This window comes from Anabrus simplex, chromosome 5 (assembly GCF_040414725.1).
Source record: "Anabrus simplex isolate iqAnaSimp1 chromosome 5, ASM4041472v1, whole genome shotgun sequence".
NCBI lineage: Eukaryota > Metazoa > Arthropoda > Insecta > Orthoptera > Tettigoniidae > Anabrus > Anabrus simplex.
In genome coordinates this window covers 321,125,001-321,152,545 of record NC_090269.1, presented here as the reverse complement: position 1 = coordinate 321,152,545, position 27,545 = coordinate 321,125,001, and positions in this window count along the sequence as shown.

The following is a 27,545-nucleotide window of genomic DNA, read 5'->3' as shown; positions in this document are numbered from 1 at the left end:
GTTCGAGAGGGTTAAGCACTCTCTATCCCAACTTGCGGCTAACTTACATGAATACAGTAAGGTTTACATTAAAAGGATTCGAACCTTCCCCCGCGAGTTAAAACTGCTGAGCTAGCAAAACATAAAGATGTTAACAGGCCATTACCTTGTAGATGAACTGCTGCTTGGAGAAAGAGGCGCTTCCCGCCCCCTGCTATATATGTTCACACACTGCGAAAGATGTTACTGAAGTGGCCCCGAGACAAGAAAATCAGCAGTTTATATGCCCTCGTGGAACATTCGAGACCTTTCATGAATAATAACAACCCGCCCATAAACTTTTATTGGTCGGCTGAAGATTACAAGTCAAAACTGAAGAAGACATCTAGGATTGGTGGAAAATTAATTACAGAAATTACTCATTGGTCAAATTCAAAACTGGCGGAAAGAGAAGGGTTATACTGCCAACCCAAAAAATGAATGAAAGACATGTAACAAAGAACAAACTTATGAATACGTAATTTCTTAAAAAAAAAAAAAAAAAAAAAAAACCACCAGTTCCTTCACTTCGCACTAGGGTGCACAATTATCGTTCTTAAGTAGTACCATCTAGAAGAGAATGTCCACACTTCTTGCTACAGAGCAAACAAATACAAATCGAAATAGACATAGTTCAAAACGCTTCAAAATTTACAGTAGAGACATCTTCCGTGAAACCTTTGATTTAATACAGATTTTAAAGTTCAGAGTTTCTCCTGTAGAGAGGTTTCAACTGGCGCAATATTTGAATTAGCGGCGTGGAGGTGTACCGCCCGGTACAATAATAATAATAATAATAATAATAATAATAATAATAATAATAATAATAATAATAATAATAATAATAATAATAATTACGGGGTTACCCGTGGAGCAGAAAGAGGTTAAAGAAGGCGCTGGGGTAAATGGGTCCATTTACAATATAAAAATTGAATTTTAAAAATTTAACAAATGTTATATTTCTCTATAAATCGCAAACTTAACAATCTTTTCACTGAGTGAACAACATGAGGTTACAGGTGCAATGACAATTTCAAAAGTTGGAAAATTCCAAATTCAGAACCTTAACAATTTTGTGCTTCAAGCCCCTAATTTTACAATTTCTGACCTACCAGCTCAAGTTTACAATTCAAAATGAGTAGATTTAGTTAAGGGCAGAAATCCCCTAATTCAAGAGCACTTGGTCCCTAAATTACAATATCAAGCCTTCCAGAGGCACCCTTTACTATTACAAAACTTTGAAAAGAGCTAACAGGCTCTCAGTTTCTTCCAGCCTTCTCAAGGCAACATCAAAATCTGACAATCTCTGGCTTCTCAAGGCACAACTTACTAATCGAGACAGGGGTATCTAGCACCCTACCTACAGGGCCTTTGCGAATAGAACAGGTTAACTAAACGGCCCGAACACAAACTGAATGGAGGCGTACACTGCGCTCCCAGATAATGAAAACTTAAAAACCTACAGGGCTCTCGGCCGATGAAAATGGGGCTAGTCCCTAACTACTGAGGTGGTTCGTATGGAAATCACTTTAACACATTACAGGAACAAAACAGTTACTAAATCGTAGTCACCTCAAACCAAGATGAAGGGGAAATCGAGAAGGTGACTCACTCTCTATCCCTGATTTATAGTTAAAGAGTTTAGGAAATTTTACATTAAGCGAAAAAGATTTACATTTTAGAAAGGTTTGTTACATGGTTAAAGACTCGGACCTTCCCCTCAGATAAAGTTGCGGAAACAGCAAGAAAGATTGAATTTATATCGCCATTACCTGGTAAATGTTCTGCTAGCCGAAGAAAGAGGCGCCCCGCCTCCTGCCTTAACACATATACTCAGAAAGACGACGATCAATTGGCAAAGTAGCCCGAAAAGCCGCAGTTTATATACCCTCAGGGAAGGTTCGAGAGAATTCAGGACTAATCAGGACACACCCTCTTAATTTTATTGGCAAATTCAAAATAAACAAGAAATGTGGGATTGGTTGAAAGTTAATTACAAAATTTCCTCATTGGCCAGATTCAAAACTGGCGGAAAGAAAAGAAGTGTTGCCAACCCAGAAACAAATGAATATAGATTCAGTTATGCAAACCTAGAAATACGAAACTTCGTAAAGTTATAAGTTCTCCCACCTTGCACCAGAGTGCATGATCAGAGTTTGTGGTAGTGTCATCTGTGGAAAAATGTCCAAACTTCTTGATGTGTAGCAAAACAAAACAAGGAGAAATTCAATCAGTTTAGGAAACTTCACAATAACACAATTAATTACTTAATATTTTAGTGGTGACATCTTCCGATTAAAGTTCCAACTTCATGTGGTATCAGTTTCACCTTTTGATTGATAGAGGAGTTTATTAAGGCGCTTATTTTGAATTTGAGGCGTTGAGAATTACCTCCCGGTACAACAATAATAATAATAATAATAATAATAATAATAATAATAATAATAATAATAATAATAATAATAATAATTATCATAGTTTAACGTTCTTTGAGTAACTGTAGATTTTACGTTACGTCGGGTAGTTCTGTAAGTGTCAACAACCAATCGTCGCGTTAAGCGCCCTCAAATAGAGAACAACAAGGTCGACTAAATCATTGCGTCACGGAGGTCGATGATATCGAGTAAAGATAAGACAGCTATGTTCATAAGGTTCATCTGACGCAATGTTATCTAATAAGGGAGTAGCACAAGTAACAATCGCAATTGCTGATGACATGTTGATTTTGTGGAGAGAGTTGACATCTGCACACATTATCAGTTATATTGTACTTTACAAACACACATACGTTTACGTAAACCACAATTTACGTGCTATTGCGATCGGAATTTTCGCTAAATTGGGCCTTACTCAGCTGAATAATTCAAAGTTTATAAGTTAAAATAACATATTAAACAACACAGAATACTAATTTATAACCAATATATTGATACTGATCAACAAGCCCTAACGCAAAATCCTAAAATGACATAATTCAACAACGTATTAAAAATCGGGCTAATGACATCTTTGTACATCCGATATAAAACTTTAAATACAAATCTTCAAAAACCGTTTAAAATTATTCCAGGTTGACATTTCATCCTCATGTCATCCCGACAATTATTCAACACTCGAAAACACTTCTCTGTTCCCCCTTCTATCTCGCCTTCGATGGTCAATTGTATCAGGCTCATTTCGGAAGATGTGACCGATTTAGGCTGCTTCGATGCGTTTTACAAGCGTTAATACTTCATAGGATTTCTCGCCTCCTCTGCGAACCATGTGACCTTGCCGCGGTGGGGAGGCTTGCTTGTCCCAATGATGCAGATAGCCGAGCCGCAGGTGCAACCATATCGGATGGGTATCTGTTGAGAGACCAGACTAACGAATGGTTCATCGAAAGGGGGGTAGCAGCCTTTCGGAAGTTGCAAGGGCGGCAGTCTAGATGATTGACTGATACGGCCTTGTAATAATACTCAACATGGCTTAGCTGTGTTGATACTGCTACACGGCTGAAAGCAACGGGAAACTACAGCCGTAACTACCTCCCGAGGACATGCAGCTCTCTCTGTATGAATGATGTACTGATGATGGCTTCCTCCCGGGTAAAATATTCCGGAGGTAAACTAGTCCCCCATTCGGATCTCCGGGTGGGGACTACACGAGAGGGGGCGATCATCAGGAAGATCGATACTGACATTCTGCGAGTCGGAGCGTGGAATGTTAGGAGTTTGAATCGTTGTGGTAGGTTACAGAATCTGAAAAGGGAGATGGATAGGCTAAAGTTAGATGTAGTTGGTATAAGTGAAGTACGTTGGCAGGAAGAAGAAGATTTTTGGTCAGGCGACTACCGAGTTATCAACACAAAATCAAACAGGGGAAATGCAGGAGTTGGTTTAATAATGAATAAGAAAATAGGGCAGCGGGTAAGCTACTACGACCAGCATAGTGAAATAGTTATTGTCGTCAAGATAGACACCAAACCAATGCCCACCACAATAGTGCAGGTCTATATGCCTACTAGTTCAGCGGATGATGAAGAAATCGAAAGAATATATGAAGAGATAGAAGATTTAATACAATATGTAAAAGGTGACGAGAATATAATTGTGATGGGAGATTGGAATGCAGTGGTAGGCCAAGAAAGAGAAGCGCAAAGAGACATGCAATTTAATATAATCTTACTCGCTGCGTGTACAGTAACTTACGTAGAACTCCGTATACAGTGTAGAATACCGTAGTGAAGCACGTGTAAATTTGCTAGTTACAAATAAAATGTGAAAACTAAAAACTCAGCATTATCTGAGATATATCTTTACCAAATTTCACCTCAACATGCCCTATGGTTTTGGTATGATTGAGTGATAAGGAAACAAATACCATCTCATTTTAAGGTTTTACGCGAATTTCTTTGGCCAAAAATATACCCTTGCGCTGTTTTTCTACGGCGTCGGATATGAAGTGTGATGAATCTTCGTAGCGAGAGTTTATGACCAGATGCCCTTCTTGACGTCAACCTCATCAGAGGCGTTAAGGAGATGAAATGAATAGCATCATATATATTAGAAGGAAGGAAGGGGGTGAAATCCGGTGCCGGCACATAGACTACTCCTATCGAATAGCAACAAGGGTTCTACTTAAATATTAACATCTCCATCCGACGGACGAATCACCATCAACGACGTCATTTTCTCGCACTCCATATGAACACTGTGGAGAGGTTTGGAATCCGGGGTTTTGGTACGCAATCTAGTGATTAGAAATTGTATACCACCACCTCTCTTATTCCGCCGGCCAACATTCTTATGGTGAATACGTTCTTGACCAACAGGACTCGAACCGGCTAACCACGGTGTCAAATCATATAGACTTAACATGGGTAATACCTCTCTCCATACGCAATCATTTCTTTGTCATCATAATCATCATCATTCGTCCTTACCCAGAATTAACGGGATCTGGTGGAATGATAATAGTCTCCAGCTTACTCTACTACCTCTTTCCACTACTCCTCATCCATCCCTGTCCAAGTCCAATTTCTTTATGCTGTTCTTAGAGTCATCTATCGTAAGGTCAATCGTTTGATTATAAAGCAGGTTAAAACGTGATGTCGTTTCGAAAGATATCTTTTTATTTTTGTGTATTGCTATTTAAAACTAGTAGCGCATGTTTAATGAACAGTGCCCAGCTCAATGTTAAATGGTTAGCATTCCGGTCTTTGGTTTGAGGGGTACTGGGTTCGATTTCCGACAGAGAATTCGTATTGTTAGTTAATTCGTCTGGCTCGGGGGCTGAGCGTTTGTTTGTGATGTCTTCAACATTAGAATTCATCTTAGGTAGGGCCCCATCCTAACAGATATGCAGGTCGCCTATAGGCCGTCTACTGGAAAAAGACCTGCACCAGGCCTCTCCGGAGGTCATACGCCATTATTATTAATGAATAGTGACATTTTCTAATAGTAGAATTACTTACTGCTTCGTTCTGTTTGCTTCCAAACATTGTTTGGTGATGATGATGATAATGATGATGATGATGATGATGCTTGTTGTTTAAAGTGATCTAACATCTAGGTCATAGGCCGCAAGCATAGGTTTCTTTTTTACAATTTGTTTTACGTCACACCGGCACAGATAGGTTTTATGGCGACGGTAGGATAGGAAAGGGATAGTAGCGAGAAGGGATCGGCCATGGTCTTAATTAAGGTACAGCCCCAGCATTTGCCTGGTGTGACAATGGTAAACCACGGTAAAGCATCTTCAGGGCTGCCGACAGTGGGGTTCGAACCGGATACAAGCTCACAGCTGTACTCCCCCTAACCGCACGGCCAACTCGCCCGGTCAAACATTGTTTAAAAGTTAACATAAACGTTACGCGTGGAATACGAAGGATATTCCTTCCTCAAGGAAGTTAACTTTCCCGGACAAAGAAATCATATTCAGTGTTAATTGTTCACAATATCTCCGTGCGGAAGGCAGATCTATGTTTTGATAAGATGAAATGACAAGGAAGTGACGAAAGCGCAGTTCCTGCCGATGGTAGTTTAACTGTAGCACGCTGGTGGTTTATATTTCGAAAAGCCCATAAGCAATCCTTTCTTTGTCGTCATAATAATAATAATAATAATAATAATAATAATAATAATAATAATAATAATCATCATCATCATCATCATTAACAGCGGCAACAATGTCATTATTTACCCTTATCCAGATTTAACCGGATCTGGTCAACACCAAGTTACTGCCTCATTCCACTACTCCTCACTGAACACCATGTTCCAGTGGAGGTCCAATTTCTTTTTTCTGTTCTTAATCAAGTTATGTATCATAATCTGGGTATTATTTTCTTTCATAAGTCTAACTGAGATGAAATCTTCGTAACCATCTTATCTTGAAATATAATTTTTCTAAGAGTCTCCGTGGCTCAGGCGGCAGCGCGTCGGCCTCTAACCGCTGGGTACCGTGGTTCAAATCCAGGTCACTCCATGTGAGATTTGTGCTGGACAAAGCGGAGGCGGGACAGGTTTTTCTCCGGGTACTCCGGTTTTCCCTGTCATCTTTCATTCCAACAACACTCTCCACTATCATTTCATAGCATTTATCACTCATTAATAAATCACCTTGGGAGTGGCGACCCCATTGTGGTAACAGCCTATGTATGTTTCATTCATTACATCTCTGACCCGGTCAATGACTGGAAAACAGGTTGTAGGTTTTCATTTTCATAATTTTTCTAACATTCTCACAAATAAATTCACTGCTATGATGACAGTGACGACGTATAGCTTCCGCTCATCCGGGTAGCTGAGTTGTTGAGACTACCACGTAATAACATTAGAGGCTTCACTAATGTGAGGGCCTGTGTTCAAATTCCGGTGCTAACATCGGATGTGTGAATTTCCTTTCTCGCGGGCTTTTCTACTCCCTGAAGGAAAACCCTGGGAAGAACCATATTTTTACAATTTGCTTTACGTCGCACCGACATAGATAGGTCTCATGGTGTCGATTGGATAGAAAAGGGCTAGGAGTAATGGGAGTGATCGCAAATGGGACAACTTATGCTGTGATCGCAAATGGGACTGATCGCAAATGGGACACAGCCGATTTACCAGCACGAAAAAGAACATCAGCGGGACAAAATTCTGGCGCATCAGCGTCTCGGAAGACCGCAAAAGTAGTTAGTGGGACGCAAAACCAATGACACTCTTCTTCTTCATTTCGACTGAGCCAATGATGGACTTCGAATGTTTGCTAGGTTGTTGGGGCTGCTTCTGCGTTCTTTAGAACTTTCTTACTTGCCAAAAACTTTTTCATTCTTTTGTTTGTTGTTTATCTTCTTCTGATCTCCTTCATGCGAATTTTTTTTTTAATGCGATGTTGTTTCCTTTCGATCCTCAGCTCTGCGTATTATGCTGGTTAGTCTTGTTTCTTCTATCCTTTCCACTGTAGGTGTCCGTAAAAACTGAGGCATCTTTGGATAATAGTGTCCTTTGAAGAATCTTGGTTATAATCCAATGGTATTTTTCTCCGTTTATAATCCTTGAGCTTTGCACTTTTCTCACAATGATTCTTTCTTTGATCTTTGGTTTCAGTAACAAGTTTTCCCCCTTTGAAGACCAAAGGTTCTACCTTATAAAGAACTCCGGGTTTAATTACTGGTATGATGTGCTCAGTTCTGCATTGGCTGATATGAGTTTTGTTTTGGTAAACCTTCCTGCATAGCTTATAGACTATATCCAGTTTCCTGACCGTTTCCTCTAATGCTTTGTCAGTTTTGAGATCCTGACTGATCCACTCCTCTGGATATTTGAACACTCTAAACCGAACGAGTTGGCCGTGCGGTTAGATGCGCGCAGCTGTGAGCTTGCAATCGGGAGATACAGGGTTCGAACCCCACTTATGGCACTCCTGAATATGGTTTTCCGCGGTTTCCCCATTTTCATACCAGGCAAATGCTGGGGCTGTACCTTAATTAAGTCCACGGTCGCTTCCTTCCCAATTCTAGCCCTTTCCTGCCCCATCGTCATCATAAGACCTAACTGTGTCTGTAGGATGTAAAGAAAATTGTAACCTTTTGGTTTTATTGATAAGGTAAACGGTATTCTAGTGCTGATGTATCATTGGTCATGAAGGCTGTTTTTCTTGTAAGTTAACTTGAGTCTATTCTTGGTTGCTGTGGACTGGAGGATTTAGATTTGGACTATTGATATTTCCTCGGAGTCTGTTAGGATGGATATGCTATCCACAAGGCCAAGCAATCGACTATAGTACATTATTATTATTATTATTATTATTATTATTATTATTATTATTATTATTATTATTATTATTATTATTATTATTATTATTATTATTATTATTATTATAAGAAGAAGGAGGAGATCTGTGCTGCTCCGCAGCATTCGTTATAAATAGGTCAGATAACTCGTCTTCATATGCCTGTCGTAGTATTATTTTTTCTGCCCTTTTCAATGGTTTTATGCACATTTACTAAAAAGCGCGTTATGATATGCTGCAGTTCGTAGACAGAATTCATCCATTCTGACGTTATAGTGCCCTCTTATGGGTAAAAATCTATCCATATATTCGCTTCTTTATCCTGCAGTTCTTGATGTAAAGCTTGGTATTGTGTCGTAGAAGGCGATGGTATTTTTTAAATCGCAGTTCTATATACAACGGTTGTCTTGTGAGCTCATAAGCTAGCCTCAAGGAGTGTTTTTTGCCAAGCAGAGAACTTTTGAAGATATACGGCATTCTTCTTTCTAATGCAGCTAGGTTATCCTTCGATATGTGTTCCCAGATAATGTCTAAGGCGTATGTCGTGATGGGGTCTGTTTGTACGTATTTTTCTCTTAGCAGCATCTGAGTTGTTAGGAACGGTCTGCCATCAGTTCAATACATTTGGAAGCTAGGAAAGGTCAATGAATCAAAGAGTATCTAGCAGGGAATAGTATTTTTCCGTGATCAGAGCAAGTGTATACCCTCTGGCTTGACAGGTAGTAATCGAACATGGGTGCATGAAGTGGCATTACTAAGGATGAAAATCACATATATCAGAAAGTGTTAGTCGCTTAGCAATCTGCTAAGCACAGCACGTATTGCGGGTTAGGGTAAGCCTTCGCCTGCAATTATTGAAGTGATCATTTAATGATTTGATTTTATGATTACTCAAAGTTGGCTGAACTTAGACCTATCAATGTCTTATGATTCATCGCCAGGTAATTCCAGAGAGAGTAAAACACAAATGAAGCAAATTGGTGTAGTAGAACGGACGAACAGATTTGCCAAAGTCGTTTTTAGTAAACTCTTCTTTTTTTTTAAAGTTCCGTTTGGGCCTGCTATGGACCACGTGGTTCTTATCTCTAACAGCTTTCTTCTTTGACCAGTACTCCTTCATTCTTGCACTGTGAATGTCTTTTCGCTCCCGAGTCCATTTCACACCTCCTCCCGGACGTACTGTTTTTTCTGTTAGTGACTGGAGATTGTTGTTTTGATCAACGTTCTGTACCTATTCCTGTCATAAATTTCACTGGGAGCAATGTCCAGTTCTTGAAGATATTTTCTGACGAGTCTTGCCCACTTGGCATTAGTCGCTTTCCCTCTAGAGATGGTGTGGAAGATTCTGGAGGTTAGCCTCTGATTGTCCATTCTCATGACATGACCATATAAGTTCAATCTCCTCTTCCTCATAGATGTTGTAATGCTCTCTTTTAATCTCTCTCTCTCTCTCTCTCTCTCTCTATATATATATATATATATATATAGATTATTATTATTAGTAGTAGTAGTAGTAATATATCTCAATTCTAATTACGAACACTGCCGTAGGCGATGGATCTCACAACACCTCAGGCTATCAGATAGGAGGCCTGATGACTTAGTGTCAGCATCTGTTATTAAGCATAAAGAATGATAAAGACATCTACTTACACTGAGATACGCTGGACTCAGAAGGCCACAAGTAAGAGCTATGTAAACTCCGCGACCTTCACGCGTATGCTAAATGTCATTTGTCTCCGAGAGCTGGCCTTGAGTCCCGGTGGCCTAGAAGTTGAGTGAACTTTTGGCAACGTACAGAAGCGAGAGGAAACACTCTTTAATGTCACATTAAACTTTCATAAAGTAAAAATTAATTCTAACATGTTGTATTTCTGATATTTAGAAACTTTCTGCTTGATTTATAACTAGATTCGTCCAAAATTCTCTGACGGAATGCAAATTAATTTATATATTTCAGCATACTTTAGAAGGCGAATAGCTCTTGCCAAACTGGTGTTTAGTAATAAGAGAGATATTTTGATCAGTGCAAATTAATGTTTTGGAATCAGGAAGACATTTGTTATGTATTTTGCATGGAGCAAAATGTTATTGTATGGACGGAGATCAGGACTGGAAATCCCTTGAAGAGTTTGAGATGTGGGCATGGGGACGAATGCTACGGATTAAATGTACTTAAAAGAGAACGAAAAAAAAAAAGCACCCTGGAAGAAATTGAAGGGAAGAGCGAACTGATGCTAATGATACAGAGAAGAGCTAAATTCACTGGCCACATGTTGCAACATAATATCTTTCCAACCAATATTGCGGAAGGGAAAATCATGGAGAAGAAAGGCAGAGGACGACCAAACAAGACATTCCTTCAAGACTTGGCACAGAATCTTCATTAAGGTTCCTACAACGAATTGAAACGAGGAGCTGAGGACAGAGGACATTGGTTGCATAGACAATTCCCGACCTTATGCATCAAATAAAGACGTTCACGAGAAACAATTGGACAATCGATTTCGCTTGGGTTATGGCCCACGCTGGGAGCTGCGAATGCGAACAGGCTGATTATCATCTAGCCAAGACATTATCACAGGACTGCGAAATTAGTGTCTTACAGTAAAATTCCGAAAAGTGTTTTAATTAATGAACTGGGAGATGTGAGCATAAAAGTGTCAGAGTAAATGGGATCAAAGCCGGTTTAGTGGTGCATCTTACCCGGAAACCCCGGGTTCGATTCGTGGCCTGGTCAGGGACGTTTACCTGGATCTGAGGGCTGCTTTTAGGTCCACTCACCCTACGTGATTACAATTATTGAAGAGCTATAAATGGCGGCCCGGTCTAGAAAGTCAAGAATAACGGCTAAGAGTATTCGTCGTGCCGACCACATTACACGTCGTAATCTGCAGGCATTCGGGATGACCAGCGGTCACTTTGTAGGCCAATGCTCTTCGGGAATGTTGCGCCATGGGGTTTGGTTTGGTAAAATGAGATCAAAAACAAAGGGCTCAATGACGATATATTTCTTCCAGAATATGACTGACGGACTCCCAAACAGTTTCTCTACTCCAAATTTCTCTGTAATGGTAAAAGGACATTATAAGTTCAGGGCCTATTTCCATCAGTTTTAGATTCGATATCGTAGTTCAATATTACGCCTGTGCCTATTCCTTGATGGATGCAGTGTCTTCTGGCACAGGCTAGAATAATATGTGGCTTTCGCTGAAATCTCAGTCTCATTTAAGGCTGAGACATTATGGAGGCTGCTGAGGTCTGGGTGTTTCTGGGCAATGACTTTCAGCACCACTAGTTTGTCGTCTGGCTCAGTGAGGAAGGCAATGGGAAACTACCTCGCGCCTCATTTTCGCTAGTACGCCTGACTGTGGGTGAAACCACTGTCAGTTTTTGTGGTTTCCTTTTATAACTACACAAATTTCACTGGTGACACTTGAGGATCCAAATAGCCTCCTGGCTGATCACTTGACAGATAGAAATTCCAATATGTCAATGATCAAACAGTGGATCAAACAGGATCAGCAATGTGGCCAGAAAAGAAAAGTATGTTAGTCAAAAATTACTTCGAGTGATTAATTCCTTTTATAAACTCAATAATCTTTGAAAAATTGTGGAAAATATATCAGTATTTTATAAACTTTTAATTGTACTTGCGGCAAAACAAACGACACTGAAAAGTTATATTGTTGTAATACATTAAGTGTTCAAGGCTCTTTGCGGTTTGTTGGTTTGTACATATATATCTACGTTATATATTACTGTGCTTTTCAACGTTCAGCCTCTGTGAATAAACCAAGCGCCTCCGCAACCCTCTCTCTACTGTAACTAGCTCTGTGGCCTCACTTTAGAAACTGAGTCTAAACATCGTCACCTTTCTGTTCCTCTGCTTCTCTTACCCTTCATGACCGAGTCACTTGGTAACCTATCCTCCTCCTCACAAAACTCTACCACCAAAACCGGTTCATACGCACAGCTTTATCGGTCGAGTACAGTTAAGTTAACCTCGTGAGTTCCCTCGTAGTCACTGTTCCCACTTGTTTGTACCAGCTACCTCTACGTCTGAGACTTCCTGTTTGTGAATAAGGAATCTAGAATCCACCCAACTCACACTGGTACTGATGCAGTATTTTGCATCGACATATTACAGCCAGTAGCAATGGCAATAGTTTATTTCGAGCAGCAAATTTGGTTTTATCGAGATCCATGCAAATCATTGAATGCACCGAAATGGCTTGAATCACTAATAGTGCATTTCATTGTTGTTTCTGGCATCTCTTGATGTCCGACCCTTTAAATGAATATAATATTATGTTCTTTCACCCTTTCTATAATTGAATTATAGACGTGTATGTGTAGAGCCACATTACTGAAGTTTACGAATTCTATTTACGGTTGGCGGAATGCACAGTTGGTTAGGTGCTTGTCTCCTGTTCTTGAATTGGCAGAGCCAAACTCCAGTACTATCGGTTGATATGTGAGAGTGCTTAAATGCGGGATATTCCTGTCGGCAGATTTACTGACACGTTAGAGAAATTCCCTGCACTTTGATGTACATTAAGAGCGTGTTTATTAGGAAAAAAAAATAGACACACAGAAAGCACCACATACGTTCCCTAGACACGGACAAAATTTAACAGAAATCAATAATATTTTGGCACACTTATTCATATTCTTCTTCTGCTTCTTTATCTGGTTACCTTCCAGGGTCGGCTTTTCCCTCGGACTCGGCGAAGGACCCCACCTCTACCGCCTCAAGGGCAGTGTCCTGGAGCTTCAGACTCTGGGTCGGGGAATACAACTGGGGAGGATGGCCAGTACCTCGCCCAGGCTGCCTCACCTGCTACGCTGAACAGGGGCCTTGTGGAGGGGGGATGGGACGTTTGGAAGGGATAGACGAGGAATAGGGAAGGAAGCGGCCGTGGCCTTAAGTTAGGTACCATCCCGGCATTTGCCTGGAGGAGAAGTGGGAAACCACGGAAAACCACTTCCAGGATGACTGAGGAGGGAATCGAACCCTCTCTACTCAGTTGACCTCCCGAGCCTGAGTGGACCCCGTTCCAGCCCTCATACCACTTTTCAAATTTCGTGGCAGAGCCGGGAATCGAACCCGGGCCTCCAGGGATGGCAGCTATTCACACTAACCACTACATCACAGAGGCGGACTTGGCACACCTCTTGTGCAATAAACTGGAGATACAATTAGTACGTATTGTCCCGACATTTTCCTGTTGAATCCCATTGTGTGCATGTACACAGTCAAGGAACACAATACATGTGTAGTTATCATAAAGATCATTCCTGGATTTAATGTTGGTTTTGAGAAAAGATATTTCCACTTGGAGGGGGGGGGGGGTTGAATGGTGGAATAATGTAAGTACAGGATGAATGCGACACTCAGTGAAAGGGAGAGGTGAGTAAAGAGATTCACGAGATCTTATTGACTTCGTTGATTTTCTCTTTATGAGAAAGAAGTCGGTGGCAAAAATAAGATACGGTTCATTCAATTTTCATAAACTAATTGTGTTTTTAAAGTGTTTACAATTCAAAAATTCTCAGAAATCTGTACTTAAATTTTAAATTGTAATCTTAGTGCAATTAATGATAGAAATATATCTACCGAGCTCGATAGCTGCAGTCGCTTAAGTGCGGCCAGTATCCAGTATTCGGGTGATAGTAGGTTCGAACCCCACTGTAGGCAGCCCTGAAAATGGGTTTCCGTGGTTTCCCATTTTCACACCAGGAAAATGTTGGGGCTGTACCTTAATTAAGGCCACGGCTGCTTCCTTCCCACTCCTAGCCCTTCCCTGTCCCATCGTCGCCATAAAACCTATCTGTGTCGGTGCGACGCAAATGAACTAGCAAAAAAAAAAAGAGATATTTTTAAATTTCTTCACTAAGTTACTGCTATCATCTAAAATTTTGAGTTGTTGTAGGAGTAGTTATTACTATTGTAGGTAGTGAAGAAAGATATACATATTTTTAATCTCTGCATCAGCACGTACTGCTTCGGGGTCTTTCAGTTTTTTTTATAATACGATTATGTGTGGAGGATTATGGTTCCCATGTGCTCCTTATATTAGCATATGTGAAATTTATCTCAGGGAACTGAAAAGGTACCTGCTAGTACAAAACCTTGCATATCATAGATGAATGGTAGGAAAATATTAGGGCAAAAATTGGAAGAATTATGGAAGAAGATCTGTTGTGAGGGAATTCAAATTTCATTAACAGCTGTCAAGATCGTGTCATTGCAGACGTACTTACCGTACATCAATTCAAACAATTCCAATAACACAGGTTAGCTCATCATAAAATGAATTTAATATTGTGGGCACGTTATTATAGATCACAGCTGTAGTTGTAATTCGGGGGGGGGGGGGAGGGGGGGAGCGCGGGAGTACTTGTCCTTGGATGGAGCTGGCTCGGGCCATCATCAGTTACAGGTGAAGGTAAAAAATAACTCTCTGCACTTTGTCAGTGAAAGGAAGGAGACTAAAACATGTATACTGTGCAAGGAAGAAACCTGAGTCAATTTTAATTTAATGCCTAACTTTCCATAAAATATTGCGTTCTAATTTAGCTGAAAAATGGTCATTTCGCTCAGTATGAACGGACGAATCAAATCTCGTATTATTATGGACGTGTTTCTAAAAGATTTGAAGTAAATCTACCTCACCATTTCCACGTTAATTCAAATTCTGTGTGGCTGTTTCTAGCCTGGTGCAGACCGTGTATGGCGGGCCGTCTGATGAAGGTGGGTGCCATCTGCCATCTATAGCACATTGCCTGTTAGTGTGCTGAAGGCGAGTATTGTGTGTGGTGTTTGACTTGCAGGAATGTTGCAACCAGCACAAATACACTGCCCTAAGGAATTAACCATTCGCGATTTAAAAAACTCTGACTAGCCGGTCGGGATTAGAAGATGGTACCCAAGGTCTGAAGATCAAGACGCCAAACAGTCTGGCACGGACAAAAAAAATTCCAAGCTAATACAATCTGTGTGTAGTGAATGTTTCTTATATGTACAGAAATGTACGATGAAGAAAGTGCGACATTTAAAAGAATATATAGTATTATTGTTAGTTAGCATTAAACATAATGTATTAAAGCCTTACCGTCAACTAGATCTGCTGATAAGCGATGCCTTCAAACTTACAATTAAATAAAACAAGACCGTGGCACAATATCCCATTGAGGACCTTGCCTTGCCAAGACGACTGCTATCCAGCCAAGTTACCTGCAGATATCGACTGCCATGTGGTCAATGAGACGAAATTCTCAGTCGTGTTACATGGCTTTCGAGACCGGGTCCACTGCCTCTCACATAGCACAGCTCCTCAGTTGGTCACATAAGTGAACCGCGTTCTAGGCCGTAGTCGAGAATTCAAATGCCTAGACTGGCTTGGAACCAAACCCGTGGCCTCCGGATAAGAGGCAGACACATTACCCTTACACTGCAAGGCTGGCAATACCTTCAAACAGTGATTTAAAGTTATGCGATATCTGAGGTGACGTTACCTGAAACTTTTGTAAACAATATTTCAGAATTAAGAGCCTCCGTGGCTCAGGTGGCAGCGCATCGGCCTCTCACCGCTGGATATCGTGGTTCGAAACCCGGTCACTCCATGGGAGATTTGTGCTGGACAAAGCGGAGGCGGGACAGATTTTTCTCCGGTACTCCGGTTTTCCTCTCATCTTTCATTCCAGCAACACTCTCCGTTATCATTTCATAGCATCTATTAGTCAGTAATAAATCACTTTGGGACCCCATCGTACTAATAGCCTATATATGATTAATTCATTACATCCCTGACCCGGTCACAGACTGGAAAACATAATTCATTTCAGAATTAATGTTTCCTACTGTCGCGTTACGTATACACAGTGTGCAAGAAAAATATTGTAATTTCACGAACACAGTAGCATAATTATTGAGCCCGAATATTGTCGTATTGCAATCGCATATTTTAATTTCTTGTCTGAATGTTTCCTTCCTTATGAATGAATATAGGGCAAGTTTTGATGTAAAATTGATCACTACAAATAATGAAAATACGCTAGTTTGTTTTCCATGACAGTACTTGTTTCAAAAATGGGATACATATCTTAAAACTGAAAATGATACAACACATCGGAAACAATACTTATATTACAATTATATCTAAATCGACAACTATTGAACAGTGAAAATAAAGATGTTTACTTATCGAAACTCCTCGGCAACACGTTGTGAAGACTGGTAGCGGTATGCGAAGACATCACAGATCCGCTTTGCTTACTACAAGCGAGAAACTTTTAATATCCAACTTAGTGCATGCAAGACCTTGTACTACAAACATTTAAAACCTGCGCTCTTGGGCAATGAAGATTAGCCCTTCGTGAAGGTGAAGCCTCTTCGTCAGTAAAATCAACACTCGCCATTTTAGAACATTAGATCATTTCTTATAGCACATGTGATATGAAGAGTTGCACGTCTGAACTGAAATTCTAGCAAGACTGATATCAAGTGACGTCACCGTTCTATCCATCATGCGAACATAATTGTATACATGTATACATTTGTTTGATAGCCAGGGATTTTATAGCGTATTTATTTAGTGAATTTGTAATTTATTAGCCGGGCTGAGTGGCTCAGACGGTTAAGGCGCTGGTCTTCTGACTCCAACTTGGCAGGTTCAATCCCGTCTCAATCCGGTGCTATTTGAAGGTGCTCAGATACGTCAGCCTCGTGTCGATAGAATTACTGGCACGTAATAAAATCCTGCGGGATAAATTTAGGCATCTCGGCGTCTCCAAAACCGTAAAAGTAGTTAGTGGGACGTAAAGCCATTATTATTATTATTATTATTATTATTATTATTATTATTATTATTATTATTATTATTATTATTATTATTATTGTAATTTATTAGAAACGGAGACGAGAAAGAAGTCACATGTTCATTTACAGACTAAAGACATTGTAACGACATATTTTATTCGTGCGAGAAGCCCGGTCCATGGCTAAATGATTAGCGTGCTGGCCTTTGGTCACAGGTGCCCCGGGTTCCATTCCCGGCAGAGTCGGTAATTTTAACCCTAATTGGGTAATTTCGCTGGCACGGGGGCTGAGTTTATGTGCCGTATTCGTCATCATTTCAACCCCATCACGACGCGCAGGTCACCTACTGGAGTCAAATCAAAAGACCTGCATCTGGCGAGCCGAACTTGTCCTCGGACACTTACGGCACTAAAAGCAATATGCTATTTAATGTCATTTCTTCGTGTGAAAAGCCTATCGAATAATCTGTGATATTTTGGTTTCTTAATAATAATAATAATAATAATAATAATAATAATAATAATAATAATAATAATAATAATAATAATAATAATAATAATAATAATAATAATAATAATAATAAAACTTGACCAGTCGGAGTATTCTTCGTCTCGAAGAATCAGACCCATACAGAGCTTTTATGTAAGGACTCGCAATGTTCCGACACTTACTCGAGTTGGCAAACAGATCAAGTTCACAAAATCTCTGGACAAGCACATTGTCAAAATTCTTGCAATTCAGGAAACTCGTACCCTGTCGGAGACTATCTCAACGATTTATGAATACTGGAGGTTGAAATCCAAGACCAAGATTACATTGGCTAATTTAGTTTTGCGAGCCTTCCTTGTTTATAGATCCATTGAGGATTCTGTAGTGCAGTCTGAAGCCATTTCTCTTAGTCTGTCAACTCTTACTATCAAGTGCGCTAACAAAGCTTACACCCTATTCAATGCTCATGTTCCCATCGATAAAGGTAACTACAGCAATCCCAATAAATTTGAAATCTTTTGCACTCAATTTGATAATGACCTACCTGAATTAAGACTCTAACTCTTGTTTTAGATTATTTCAATGTTCAGTTCGTGAGGAACGAAAATCTACTTCACTTCCGATCCAACCACAAATCGAAACGATTTCTCGACACTTGCAAGTTGATGAACCATTAATTATGGCCACCCACAGCAAGAAGAATTCTCGTAAGTGTATGACCCGGCACTCGCCTAACAAATTGATTGATGGACGTCAGGCATACATTGTTGTCATCTCCCACCGCGAAATACACAATGCAAAAGTGCTTAGAGGCTCTCAAAAAAAACTGCCTAGAGCCTAGAGTCTCTGAAATGAGGCAAGAAGTTGAAGAATTCCTCATCCATCATAAATTGATTGCTAAAGTGATCAGCAAAGTAAAACATGCTTATGAAAAGGTTCAGCTTGAGACCACGGAAGAAAGCTTCAGGAGGAACAACACTCGTGAATTTTTTAAATTTCGACTTACTGGATACCAACCCTCTTCGCTATGTTTCCAGGACGATAAATGTGATCTTATTTTGAATGATCATAACAACTGGGAACGATTCACTCACTGTTTTGAGCCCGTAATCAACTGCTCTCCTCCAGCATCAAGGATTACAATTTCCGACCCATTCTTCATTTAAACATCTCCTACCCGCGATCAAGAATAGATCACCCAAACAGTTGCACTTATTATCAAGAAATAAGATACTAGACAGGGATTTCATTGCTGGCGAACTTCTCGAAATGGCTTCATAATATGTGGGAATCAAAAATTCTTCCTAAGGAATGGCAATTTGTATAAAACGGAATAAAGTAGATTTGAATAATTGCAGATTCAAAATAATAATAATAATAATAATAATAATAATAATAATAATAATAATAATAATAATAATAATAATAATACTAATAATAATAACATTATTATTGACTTTACGTTTCACTAACTAATATTACGGCCTTCGCAGATGCCGAAGTGCCAGAATTTAGTCCAGCAGGAGTTCGTTTTCTTGTCAGTAAATCCACCGACGCGAGGCTGACGTATTTGAGCACCTGCAAATACAACCGAACTGAGCCAGGATCGAACCTGCCAAGTTGGGGGTCAGCGCCACAGCCGTCTGAATCACTCAGCCCGGCAATTACAGATGCATATCTCTTCATAAAATTATGTAAAACCACTTCAAAGTCATATTGAACTTGTTGTTGATCCGCAGATTCATGAATAAGACCCGCTCCTGCAGTGAACAGTTCTTTTCAATAAAGTAATTAAAATTGGGTCTCTTCGCGCTAAACCACTTGTATTGACTGTTGGTTCTATTCAAGAAGGTTTGTTTCAATTGACGTATTTGATCTTCTAGGAGACGAGCGTGGACAACAAGACTCGTTCCAACTTCAGCAAACTCCGACAACACCTATTTACTAGTGAAATTCATGGGTAAAACTCTAGATCGTTTGAGATTAGAGTGATGTTCGTCAAGCCGATGGGCTCTCACTCATTCTTTACTACTGTGTTCTTGAGAAGGTCATCCGTGAGTGGAGGTAAAGACTATGGATATAATGGTATCAGGCTGCACACTGGATCCAAAGCTCCACTGTCTTGCTTTTGCACATGGTGTAGTTCTAATGGCAGATGACCTCAAAAACACCCCTCTCCAGGTTGAAACTGTGGACTCCAGATTTCTAAAAAAAAAAACCTGAAGTAACGATGTCTGGCCATCGTAATAACATTGCATTTCTCGATACCAAATATGTAGAAATAAAACATTATGCTCATTTTAAATATTTTGCATTAGAGGAAGAAGCCTTGAAGTAACGGGCTAAGGGCATAGAGATAGTTTTTAACCTCTGTAAATCCACTTATCAGTTCAAATCAACCTATTTTAAATTTTATTTTATATCGCAGCGGTACAGATAGGGCTTATGTCGACGATGGGGCAAGAAAGGGCTAGGAGTGGGAAAGGAGCGGCCGTGGCCTTAATTAATTAAGCCTGGTGTCAAAATGGAAGATCACGGAAAACCATCTTCAGGGTTACCGACAGTGGGGTTCGAACCCACTATCCCCCGAATGCAAGCTGACAGCTACTTGACGCAAATCTCTCAGCCAAGCGCTCGGTCCATATTGATCTCATGGCAGGTCCAATACCACCACTACACGACAGTAGTGTGTCCTGAAGCCTTATATGTTGCCGATTGCTGGCCCTCCCACACTACGGGACGATAGAGAGGATCCAAAAGCAGAAGAGGAGATTCCTACGGAGGAGCCTCAGTCCACTTTAAAATTCTAAGGTCAATTGCAGGGCTTGGAAAGCTCTCACGTATTATGAGGAAGCGCTGTCTCTTTTGCAGCCATCTCTCTCGAATGCAGATTATCTTGAAGAATTGTCGATCTTCTCATGACTTGTAAATGTACCACTTCATGCGCAACTGCAATGGAGGTGTATCTAGCCGGTGTCTCTGAGACATTGGCTCAAGAAAGAAGAAATTTAAAGACCTGGGTACACTGAAAGAGCGAGAAGATGACCTGGTGCAAAGTGATCTAAAGAGCAAAGAATTGCATTCTCAATCGAGATGAAGGAGTAATGACTGGAGATCACATGTGTGATCTTAAGAGGCCAAAACGATATGATGATTATAATGATGATGATAATAATAATGAATCCCATGAGCTATATTGGCATTTTAAAAGGGAATTTCAGACACTTTAAGGAAAGGACGACTGCAATTCTACGGTTACATTCTTGGAATGATCAAGGAAATAATACTCAACCTTACCTTCTCACTGAAACTCAAGAACAATTGGCTAATTGAAATTGAGAGTGACCTCCAGGAAGTCTTCGACATCAGAGGAGAAACTTTGCAGGACAGATCAGTATTCAAAACACTAGTCGATAAATAGTAGACAAACCCAAAACTAGAAATAAAAAAGTCTGGACAGAAGAATGCAAGACAATTTCAGCGTGAAGATGAAATCAATCTCATTAAATAAGTTTAATCGTGTTTAGTTAGACGTAACCATATACAATATATATATACATTTATATTTGAATTCATCAGTAATTTATGCTGGGAGTCGGGAAGATATAGTGTTCTGCGAGAAAAGAGCCATCTGTCTGGACTGGAAATTAAGAAATCTAATCAGTATAAGAAAGAAAGGAAGACGTCCGACCGTCTGGTGACCTTTTCTTTTCCTTTACCTTTCCTTTTGCCTTTAATTACAAACATTGTTATTACTTTTCTTCCGACACGTTTTCCGCATCAAGGTGGAGTTCCTGGTACAAACTGTGTCGCACATACGGATTTGGCCCTGTTTGGTGGGCAGATATAAGTCTTTGGTAAGACCCCCAACTAGAGTACGGTACAAGTGTATGCGACCCTCACCAGGATTACTTGATTCGATAACTGAAAAAATCCAATGAAAAACAGCTCGATTATTTTTCTGAGTGATTTTCGACAAAAGAGTAGCGTTACGAACATGTTGCTAAGTTTGAGTTGGGAAGGCTTGGGAGAAAGGAGACGAGCTGCTCGACTAAGTGGTATGTTCTGAGCAGTCAGTGGAGAGCTGGCGTGGAATGACATTAGTAGGCGAATAAGTTTGCGTTGTGTTTTTAAAAGTAGGAGAGATCACAGTATCAAGATAAAGTTGGAATTCGAAAGGACAAATTGGAGCAAATATTTGTTTATAGGAAGAGGAGTTACGGATTGGAATAATTTACTAACGAAGATGTTCAATAAATTTACAAATTCTTTGCAATTATTGAATAAAATACTAGGTAAACAACGGATAGGGAATCTGCCGCCTGGGCGACTGCCCTAAATGCAGATCTGTGATGACTGATTGATTGATTGATTGATTGATTGATTGATTGATTGATTGATTGATTGATTGATTCCTTTTACCAACAATATATGGAGGAAATTATCACTGTTGCGGGTTTCTGTGGAATTGGTAGTGTGTGTATTGTGTCAAACACTAAGAGACAGTCTTCGAGTCAGTAAAATTAACCATAGGTTACGCCGCTAAAATCACCAACCTGGTCAGGAATCGAACCATGTGCCCTGTGAGTCGAATTCCGCGATATTGACCACTCATCCAAGATCTTATCGATGTCAATATTATTATTAATTATTATTATTATTATTATTATTATTATTATTATTATTATTATTGAAAAATATAATAATATTTCTCCCTTCAGGCTTACAAACTGAACGCTGAAAGTCATAATGGTCTATAATGATGAAATTATGTATGTATGTATATTATTGTTATTATTATTATTATTATTATTATTATTATTATTATTATTATTATTATTATTATTATTATTATTATTATTATTATTATGTTACATGAATCATATGCTGAAAGGTATAAAATGGCAGGGGGGGATTCAGTTAGGTGGAAATGTAGTAAATAGTTTGGCCTATGCTGACGACTTGGTCTTAATGGCAGACTGTGCCGAAAGCCTCCAGTCTAACATCTTAGAACTTGAAAATAGGTGCAATGAGTATGGTATGAAAATTAGCCTCTCGAAGACTAAATTGATGCCAGTAGGTAAGAAATTCAACAGAATTGAATGTCAGATTGGTGATACAAAGCTAGAACAGGTCGATAATTTCAAGTATTTAGGTTGTGTGTTTTCCCAGGATGGTAATATAGTAAGTGAGATTGAATCAAGGTGTAGTAAAGCTAATGCAGTGAGCTCGCAGTTGCGATCAACAGTATTCTGTAAGAAGGAAGTCAGCTCCCAGACGAAACTATCTTTACATCGCTCTGTTTTCAGACCAACTTTGCTTTACGGGAGCGAAAGCTGGGTGGACTCAGGGTATCTTATTCATAAGTTAGAAGTAACAGACATGAAAGTAGCAAGAATGATTGCTGGTACAAACAGGTGGGAACAATGGCAGGAGGGTACTCGGGATGAGGAGATAAAGGCTAATTTAGGAATGAACTCGATGGATGAAGCTGTACGCATAAACCGGCTTCGGTGGTGGGGTCATGTGAGGCGAATGGAGGAGGATAGGTTACCTAGGAGAATAATGGACTCTGTTATGGAGGGTAAGAGAAGTAGAGGGAGACCAAGACGACCATGGTTAGACTCTGTTACTAACGATTTAAAGATAAGAGGTATAGAACTAAATGAGGCCACAACACTAGTTGCAAATCGAGGATTGTGGCGACGTTTAGTTAATTCTCAGAGGCTTGCAGACTGAACGCTGAAAGGCATAACAGTCTATAATGATAATGTATGTATGTATGTTATTATTATTATTATTATTATTATTATTATTATTATTATTATTATTATTATTATTATTATTATTATTATTATTATTATTCATGTTTTGAGCGACGGGAAAGTTTTCACATTCTCGCTGTGAACAAGTCGACACTGAAAAGCGCGTCTTCTAACTAATCATATATTTCATCCTCAAGAAAATTCGTAATAATAATGTAATTGGCTTTTCGTCCCACTAACTACTCTTTAAGGTTTTCGGGGAAGAAACATCGGATAGTATACCTTTTCTATTCTCTATACTGTATACCCTTAGCATCAGTTAATTAAAAATACACACAGCAGTTAAGATGTCACTGCAGCTCGCTGTCTTCACCTACACCGAATGTCCGAAACACGTAATTAACATTTCGTCTAATGTCGCTGAAATTATCGGATGTGTTCCAAGTGGAGATACTGCGGACATTACCTAAACAACTTTGTGTTGTCCTTCCTCGCTCACCTGGGGCTAGGTACAAGATACTCAGCCCATGACACGAGATAATATTATACATGGCATAATCATGCGAGTGCTAGGCACAACGGATTCAAAATATCTAACCGGTCTGTGACCTTGGTCCGCCGTTATGGATGAATGAACTTTGAAAACAATTTTGCAAACATTTCGTTCAAATTTGACTCTAATAATGTTTTCTTATTATTATTCCTTCTGGCGATTTGTCAACTTATTGAGATCGGCATTGTATGTACATTAAGCCCAGTTGTAGGACTGTATGCTTTTTCTGACACCAAACATACAAGTACACTATTGCGTGTTTCTGTGATGATTTGTAGTGTGATGCGTATTAAGAACAATAAAGATCTAGCTCCTCTGCTAGAGCAATTAATCAGTCATTGTTAAAGTCTTCGGTACAACCGGAAATCGAACCTGGAACCCTCTGAAACGAAGTTCATTACTCTGGCCATGCAGCCAGATGGCTCCGATTGTTTACTTTCTAAGAATGAGCCTCTGCGGTTTCGTGTGAAGATTATTTATTATTATTATTATTATTATTATTATTATTATTATTATTATTATTATTATTATTTATTACAAGTTGTTTTACGTCGCACCAACACAGATAGGTCTTATGGCGACGATGGGACAGGAAAGGGCTAGGAGCGGGAAGTGGTCGTGGCCTTAATAAGGTACAGCCCCAGCATTTGCCTGGTGTGAAAATAGGAAACCATGGAAAACCATCTTCAGGGCTGCCGATAGTGGGGTTCGGACCCACTATCTCCCGAATACTGGATACTGGCCGCACTTTAGCTACTGCAACGTGTGAATATAATTCAGTAGTCAACCAGAATACTTATTTTGATTACAGAAGAACCGTAGAAGCGATGGCATGTTGCGTACTAGGCAGTGTGAGAAGTGAGGTCTTTCCTCATGGAATTAAAAAGTGCAGACGCAGCACAACCAGCCCTATGAGTAACATTTCCACTTCATCCAAGAACAATAGTCCTGCTCTGAATGTCATTGTTCAGCACCATCTTCACTTCTGTAGCATTCCATTCTGTCACAACCATAAAAGAAGAGACAAATGCAAAAATATTGCCTCAATCAAAAAATAGCAAATTAAATTTGAGAAATCTGGGTAAATAAATTGACTGGCCTCCTCAGAGAACAACTCTTGAACTCTAGCGACTCTGAAAAGCGATAAAATGAAGAAATCAAATTTAAAAATTATTATTTTTAATATTTACAAGCTGCTTTAAGTCGCATTGATACAGATATGTCTTATGGCGACGATGGGTTTGGAAAGGGCTAGGAGTGGGAAGGAAGCGGCTGTGTCCTTCATTAAGATTAATTAAGCATTTTCTTGGTGTAAAAATGGGAAACCACCGAAAACTATCTTCAGGGCTGCCGACAGTGGGTTTCGAACCCACAAATCCAGAATGCAAATCACAACTGCACGCCCTTAGCCTCATGGCCAACTCGCTCGGTAGATTGTTATTTAATTTCAAATGCTTCTGAGATTTCACCTAACATTTTAACTTTTGAGAAGGTGTCAGTCAGTGTTTCTTTAATAATACTCACTGTTTTTGTGTCTATTTTGAATTATTTTAATATTTCAAAGAGAGAAGTTCTATGAATCGAATCGTAGACTTTTTTGACATCTATTATTATCATTTTTTGCTATTTGCTTTACGTCACTCCGACACAGATATGTCTTATGGCGACGATGGGATAGGAAAGGCCCAGGAATTGGAAGGAAGCTATTATTATTATTATTCTTTCGAATGGGCCACCAGAGGACCACGTGCCAATTTCAATTCCTTCTTCTTTGTTCTTTCCTTTTCTTCCAGTACGCTTTCATCTGTTCACTATGTTTCTTCTTTCTGTCTTCAGACCACTTTGAATCAGTCTTTTTTACTTTCCTACCTTGGAATCCTTCTATTTTCAATACTTTTTCCCGAAAGCCTTCTCTATTATTTATTTCTTCTGTTGTTATATTGTTTTTTTCTAAATCCTTTCTTACTTCATTGACCCAGCTTGTCGTTGATTTCTTACTCCACAAATATCTGAAAATCTTACTGGTTAATCTACTATCTTGCATTCGATATAAATGTCCAAAAAACATAAGTCTCCTTTTCCTCATTACATCTGATATATTTTCTATTTTTTGATATATTTCAGTATTACTTCGTAATTTCCAACCTTCTGCTGTGTTTTGTGGGCCTAATATTTTCCTCATGATTCGCCTTTCTAGTATTTCTAGCTTATCTAAATTATAGTTTAATGCCAGACACTCGCTTGCATATAGGCATTCTGGCTTCACTACTGTGTTGTAATGCCTTATTTTTGCATTTTTGGATAGGCATCTTTTATTGTAGATATCTTTGGTGACACCATAAGCTCTCTCCATTTTATGTACCCTCTCCTCTACTGCAGATTTTTCTAAACCATTTTCTTGGATTATTTCCCCTAGATATTTGAATTTTTTTACCCTCTCTATTTGGCCAATATCTGTTTTCAGAAATTTTGGTGCATCCCAAATATTTGTTAAAAATTTTGTTTTTTCTGCAGAAATTCTTAAGCCAGTTCTGCTGGCGATTCTTTCCAAGACATTTACTTGGGTTACAGCAGATGTCACATTTTCAGAAAGTATTGCAAAGTCATCTGCAAATGCAAGACAATTTATTTCAATCCTTTTATTTCCTCTGCCTAACCTTATCGGTGAAATGTTGAGTTCAATAAGTTTTTCGTTCCAAATTCTCACTATTTTCTCTAGGACACAATTAAAAAGAATTGGGGATAGTCCGTCGCCTTGTCGTACACCAGTTTTTATTTTGAAAGGCTGTGATATCTCTCCCAGAAATTTCACTTTAGAGACTGTGTCTGTAAGTGTTTCACGGATTAGATTTGCCAGTTTAGACTTTATGCCAAATTCTCGAATTATTATTATTATTATTATTATTATTATTATTATTATTATTTTAAGTAGTATTAGTAGTAGTAGTAGTAGTATTGTGAAAATGCTCAAATAGAGATAGCAATTAAGAAAAGAAATGGATAAGGTGGTAGTATTTCACGTTGGTATCAACAACGTAAGGCAAGCAGGTATACTGTAAGAAGCAACATAGTTGGGGATGTGTGGGACCTAGTAAATGCAGCACGGGTGAAGTTTAAGAAAGCGGAGATTGTTATTAGTGGAATACTGTGTAGGGGGGATACTGACTGGAAGGTGATTGGGAACTTCAATGAAACTATGGAGTGGGTATGTGGGAAAACGGGAGTGAGATTTCTAGATACTAATAGGTGGGTAGAAAATAGTGATCTGCACCCCGGATGGCCATCACTTAAACCGCAGTGGCACGTTAGAAGGCTTATAGGAGGTACATTCAGGAAAACGTTGTGGTCTAGGGAGCGGTAATAAGGGTACAGAAATTTGGAAGTCAAGTAGGGATGACATAAAAATGTTAGTGTTGGACTGTAGAAGTATTGTAAAGAAAGGGATGGCATTAAGTAATTTAATAGATATATATTTACCAGATATTGTAATAGGAGTTGAGTCATGGCAGGGAAATTATATAATGGAGGCAGACATTTTCTCTAGTAACTGGAGTGTGTATCGTAGAGAAAGGATAGGAATGGTAGGAGGTGAGTATTCATTCTGGTGAGAGAAGAATTTGTAAGCTACGAAGAATTT